A 6,534-nucleotide genomic window follows, 5' to 3' on the forward strand; every position below is an offset into this window, starting at 1 on the left:
AAAATCACAAAATTAGTGAATTAGTCAAGGAACTCTTAAATAAATAGAAAATTTTTTTTATAAATACAAGTACTAAAATACAATGTATAGTTGAATTTCTTAATATGGATTTTTAAGATGAAAAGATTTTTTTCTCAATTTAGCTTATATTAGATTATAGTCTAATAATGGTAGTTTTTAATGTCATTGATTTTTTATTAGAATAGAAAATTACAAAGGAATATTGGATTTTAAAAAATCCAAAAAGAAAAAGAAAAAATATTAATATCTTTTAACAAATAAAATAGAATAAAAATAGTTGAATAGAAAAAGAAAAAATGTTTGAGAGAAGGTAAAGAACTAGTAGGAAGAGAAAAGAAAAAAAAGAAGAGAAAACAAAAAAGTAGAGAAAAGAAAAAAGAAGCTTAAAGAAAAGACGGGAGAAAAAAAAAAAAAAAAAAAAAAAAAAAGAAAAAAAAAAGAGAAAAGGAAGTGACTTCCTTACCTTCCTGGATTTTTCTAAATATGGATGTTGATCCGAGTTTTAAAGATGGAGCTATCGGGGCCTGGCAAATTGCGCAGCCTAGTCTTATTCCTCCCTCTCTCTCTCATTTTTTCCTTGGTACTGTGTTCCTAAGTTCTGAAAATTCGAGGCTTCCTTCTACATTTTCTCTGCTCCTGAGTGAGATGCTGTGGTGCGGCGCTCTCTTGCGGTGAAGCAAATTCCTTGCTGCAGTGTGCGGGTGTCGGTGTTGCCGTTGCTGATCCCGTCGACGGCGTCAGGTTCTTCCTTCAGCGGTGGTGCTGCCCATTTTGTTATGATTGTGTGTTGTTGTTGGTGGTAATATTCTAGTACGGAAGGTCTCTCGTTGGTGTTGCTTCTCTTCGTTGGCTGTTTCAGTCTAGCGGTACTGGCCGCATCGACGGTGGTTTCTTTTGTCTAGTTTTTTCTTGCGGAGCGGCGAGGTGTAGTGGTTGTTGACAAACTGATGCTGCTCTTCAGTTTGTGCCGCTGCTGGGTGCGAGTGCTGTGCAACAAGAAATTCCAGTTTTTTCTGTACTAGAGTGGGAGGTGCGGCATCACGTGGTCGAGGACCTGTTGAGTTGGGGATGGTCCAAGTCGGCGAGCTGCGGTCAAACTCTCCTTTAATTGATCTCTTTTCCTCTTCCGCACTGTGTCCGACAGCGTGCAGCAATCTGTCCTGCTCCTGTGAAGTAGCAGCGGTGATCAACATTCCCTTAATTTCTGTGGCAGTCTCTTCTCAACGATTACTTGCGCAAAACTTATGGTTGATGTTGAATGAAGTCGCTTCCATATTTTGGAAATATAGAGTGGCATCAGTGTTGTTAGTGGTAACATAGAACCTTAAAGGTGGCTGGAAAAAGGATATTCAAGACATAGAGGTTTTCAAATCCAGAAGGAACAACTGTTGGAGTGGAGCTTCGAAGGGAGGAGCTGCTTGGTCGGAGTATAGGGAACAAACACCAACTTCAAGTAGGATCGTTACGTGGAAATATTCCTTCAAGTACAAGGAATATTTCCACGTAAGATAATTGATTCTATTAAACAACAATTGACTAGGGGATGCTAGGGTTGGGATGAAGTTAGGTTAGGGTTGAAGGAATCCAAATTGGATGAAATTATTAAACAAGGATGATTATATATTGCAAATGAATTTTGTGGATAAATTTTATTATGGATGAAATATTATTCAAGGATGAGTTTTCATTCTTGGATGAAATTTTATTAATGAATGAATTTTAATAGCAAATAAAATAAAATAATATACATAAAAAAATAAAAAAATAAATCTCAATGCATGAAAGTGGGTGGATAACTTCATATTATAAGTATGAATTGTAGTGAAGATTTTATTTCATTAATTGGATTAATTTTAAGAAGTTAGAGAGTGATTTAAATTAAGATTTTAATAATAAATGCAATAGATAAAATCACATAATTAATTCATTTGTTGTGAATTAGAATAAATTTTGAATTAATAGAGATGTTTTTTTTGCTTATATAATAAATTTAAATAAGCAATTCAAATTTAGTATTTGTATTGGCAATTAGGATTTTATAAAATAATATTAACACTGGCTTCCTTATCTAATTTATGCATATTGAGGAGCATCTACTATTGGAATTTCTTAAACATATAATTAATTGCATTTATTAGATGTGTATAAAAATCCATGCCATTATAATGGAGCAAATAGGAGATATCTAATCATAAGTACAAAGATATACCATATCTAAGGTATTTTAGGATTTGCAATATCTAAAGCTCTATTAGTTTGGAATGAGATAAAACTTGGCATTTAATTACAAGCCTTCATGACCAAACTACAAACCAATTTTTTGAAGTAAAATTAATAATTGAAAAAGTAGAAATTGCTTCTAAAACTTCTTTATCAACTTTCAAGCTGGCAGCCGAGAAAAATTAGTATAGTATTTTGACTTTCCACACAATTTATAAGTTGGATTGGGCTGAATTTAAATAGAAATATAGAAAGCTTATAGCAATATTAGTGTACTATATTTTACACTATTTAAACAATCAAATTAAGAAATATGCTTTATTAAAGTTCGCTAACTAGGATTTTGGTTTATAAGAAAAATTTATAAGTTGCAAAAGAATAAAAGTAACAAAATAATTAGAGTTTGTACATGCTTATGGTTATCAAAAAGATTGTTTGAATACTTTGTATTTACATTAGGGTGTTGCTAATTTAATTGATGCCAAATCCTAAATTCTAAAACCTACTCTTAATCTTAATTTTTCTTGCTTTTCCATTATATTCGTAAATATTTTTAAAAAAAGAAATAAAAAAGAATTAAAATAATATTAATAAATAAAACTATTTATTAAAAAAGAAATAAATAAAGAATTAAAAAAGAATTTACAAAATAAGTATTGTAAGTAATTAAAAAAAAAGTTTAAACAATTAATTAAAGAAACTAACATGTAATTAAAAAAAAATTAGAAAAAATAGTAAAAGTTAACAAAAAATTGAAATTAGTGAATATGTGTTGATATAAGATAATAAGAAAAAAACATATCAACACTTTGCAATTTTTGTTGATAAAAAATGTCTCAGCAAAAAATTTAGATTAGTTCAAAAAGACTTCTTTTCTACAAAGCGTTAGTATTATAGAGGCCCATGATTTGTTGAATTTTATTGAGTCATCACAAGTAAATGCAAAAATTCATCATATATATACATTATATAAATCTATGTAAAAGCGCTTTGAGCTACTTTATACAATCTAAATTTGAAATGCTATGAGCATTATTATACAACCATATATTTTTAAGAAATATTCAATAAAAGACTAATTTATTTATTATGCTAAATTAATTAATATATAGTGATTTGATAATTGATTTGCATAAAGAAAGTTAAATGAATGAATTCATTCAATATATTTTTATAAAAGTATTTGATAAGAGATTTATTTCAAAATCTATTAGTAGAATCTTTATTGAATGTTAAGATTTCATTAAGTTTTTAAGTTATTACTCAAGCCTCATAATTGATAATTCAAGATCCATCGAAGATAATTTCAATTTTTTTTTTATCTTTTTTCTTTGTTAAATATGTATTTGACTTATCTTTAGCTATTCAAATCTCAGCTATTTTGTAGTACTAGAAAGCATCATACTATACCATTTGTTTTTTTTTGTTAGTTAATAATAAGTTGCATACTTCATAAACAAAATAAAAAAAAAAAGCAAATCCAAGTGAATCAAGTTTTTCTAATCTCAAAGGCATATCGTTGGATGGTATCAAAAAACAACACTATCTAGTTCATTGTTTGGATATTTGCTAAAGCTTCAAAGATAACTGCCACTCATATCTTGTTGATGCAATTGAAATAGTTAGGACTAAAGACATGAATGAAGAATTCAACGGTTTTTCTTTTCTTTACATCCTAAATGCAATGATACTTCTAATTCTTCCAAATATTATAGAAATCTTTTTAAAACATGATCATGGTCCCTATAATCAAGTATTTGCTTTATTGCAAGAGTCTACTCTCTTTGTTCTTAAATCTGTAGATTTTAGTCTAAAGAATAGATTCTACTTTGTAGTTTTGCTCCAAATTGAATTTCTCATACCAAAGATTTTTTTTATTTTTTTTATAATCATCTCTTTTATAAACTCTATAAGAAATCAAGCAAAGTTTTGTAATCAATGCTTGGTTCTTACTTTCTTGTCTTCTAAAGTCTTAGGCTAAATGTTCTTCAAAACAAACTTTGCATTGAATTTAGACTTTTTCATCTATCAACAAACTCAAATTTTAAGTCCTAAGAATTTATACTAATTATCTATTTTAACTTTATAGACTTTCTTATTAATTAATATATTTTTGCTAATCCTCAATCAATTTATTAATATTTGGATGCTTCTCAAGTTGATGTGATTTTTTAATTTTATAGCAATCATTCCAATTTTTTTCATAATTTCTATTTTTGTCTATTTATTATTGATATAATGAAGAAGTGCTTGCTTTTGTATTTTTCACTCTTTTTTTGTTGCAATTGTATAAGCAAGTGGCAATTTCTAGAGTAAAAATCATTCTAATAGAAATCTCACAATAAATTATGTTGTAAATTCTTCATTACTTTTAATTGGCTTATTTTCTAATATTGATTTACTACTGATTTTTCCGTGGATTCTTTGTGATTTTTAGTATTTAAAATGGTTTGATTTAGTTTCTTTATCTTGGATTAAATAAAGTTTAATTTAAGATTTTTGATTGGGCCATCACTTCTTTAGTGATTTTGAATCTATTCTATGCTAATTTACTTTAAAAGTCCTTTTTTTTTAGTAGATTTTACTTTTTACCTTGACAAGATCTCTTTGATTATGCCAACTATAAAGCCAATACATCCAATAATGACACTAGACCATTCCTTCAATGATTTGATTTATTAAATTAAAAAAAAATCTATTATTACAACTCCTATTTTTTGTTGTCTCTAATCATAATAAAAAGACACTTGTTTTTTTAAGCTAGTTGAGAGAGTTAAGGACAATGAAAAATAATCATGTTTTTTTTTTTTTTTTTTTTTTTTTCTACTTTTAATTTAATATCTAATTTTAATCAAGTTTCTTTCTTGTATGGTTATAGCACCTCCGAATTTCTTAAGATACCTCAAGTTCTTTGACTCCAAAAGCTCATCCATCCTAAGATTTTATACACCTTAGATTGTGACTACTTTGTAAGTCAAGTCAAATTCTAGAAATTTACCTCGCTTATTAGTCTCTTTTAGCAATGTATTTATTTATTTATTTATTTATTTATTTTTAATCTTTGTTTCTTTAAAAAAGAAGTGAACTTGGATTATTATTATTTTTTTTACTTAAGCATTGGCAATGGTAGTCATTCTACTTATTTATTGATAATATCTTTTGTTGTTGGTCGAATATGATCATCTCTTTGCTCTTTGACTTGCCAAAACCTTCCTTCTAGACTTGATAATTGAATATTAAGAAGAGATCAAAGGAAGGAGGGAGAATATATAGGCATCTTCATAATTCTAAACAAAAGGTTATATACAATTCCGTCTTTTAGAGTAAATTATAAAAATATTTTTCATCCATCTCTGCTATTATAATAAGAATCCAATATAATACAATGACATTATTGAGTTGGGACTTTTTTTAAAACATCATTATTTTAGGTTTTTGTTTTTAAATTGTGATTAGGATTAATTTGTACCAATTAGATAAGTTCTTTATTATACTATTAATAATTTTTTAGTGATATTATAGCCATATATCATGAATATACATATTTATTCGAATAATTATCTATATGATTATATTGAAGTAGATTAATTTCATAACATCTTTTAGAGAAGCTTTGTAATAGCTTGATAGACATAGATTTGACTTTATACATATTTGTAGTTTATTGATAGATTAAAAACTTAGTCAATAAATTAACCATGTATCACATGTATTGATAGCTTATAGAACAAGTTAACTATGTGGCATACATATAGAAAACTTGCCTTTTAAATTAAGATACGGATCTTACAAAATCAACACATGTTAAAAGATTTATAAAATATTGTCACATAGGTCCTAGTTAGAGAATCTATATAAAGACAAGAGAAAGCTTTCTTTACTCTTATTAATACCTTTCTAGTTCTTAGTCTTTATTAAAAACTTTTCTCAAGTTGTAGTCTTTGAAACACACAATAAACATGAAGTTTATATTCTTTTCTAACAACACATCTTCATCAAGAACTTTTTTCAAGTTGCAACTCCACTTATTTGAGATGTAAAGACAAACTTAAATAGAATAGAGAAGTGTAAGCATTGTTTGAGGCTTTGAAGAAAGAATTTACTTTTGCATCAATCTTATATTGCGTTGATTTTTTTAAGGTATTTTTTTATAAAAATAAATGCATCAAATTTTATCTAAGATTTTATCTAAGATTTTACCTGAGATAATGGTAGATAATTTTATCAAGATGGCATATTTTGTATTATGTACAATATCTGTTACAAGTGACAAAATGAATAAGTTTTTTTTTA

At 27.3% G+C, this 6,534-nt stretch overlaps 1 long non-coding RNA gene across 1 annotated transcript; it reads left to right on the forward strand.

Moving 5' to 3' along the window:
• The first annotated feature begins 562 nt into the window (after window positions 1-562).
• LOC112288348 (uncharacterized) lies at window positions 563-1,655 on the forward strand. The gene is made up of 2 exons (XR_002971529.3): window positions 563-762; window positions 983-1,655. It is a non-coding gene; the product is annotated as an uncharacterized LOC112288348 (long non-coding RNA).
• Window positions 1,656-6,534: the final 4,879 nt, after the last annotated feature.

This window comes from Physcomitrium patens, chromosome 11 (genome assembly GCF_059467195.1).
Source record: "Physcomitrium patens ecotype Gransden chromosome 11, ASM5946719v1, whole genome shotgun sequence".
Taxonomy (NCBI): domain Eukaryota; kingdom Viridiplantae; phylum Streptophyta; class Bryopsida; order Funariales; family Funariaceae; genus Physcomitrium; species Physcomitrium patens.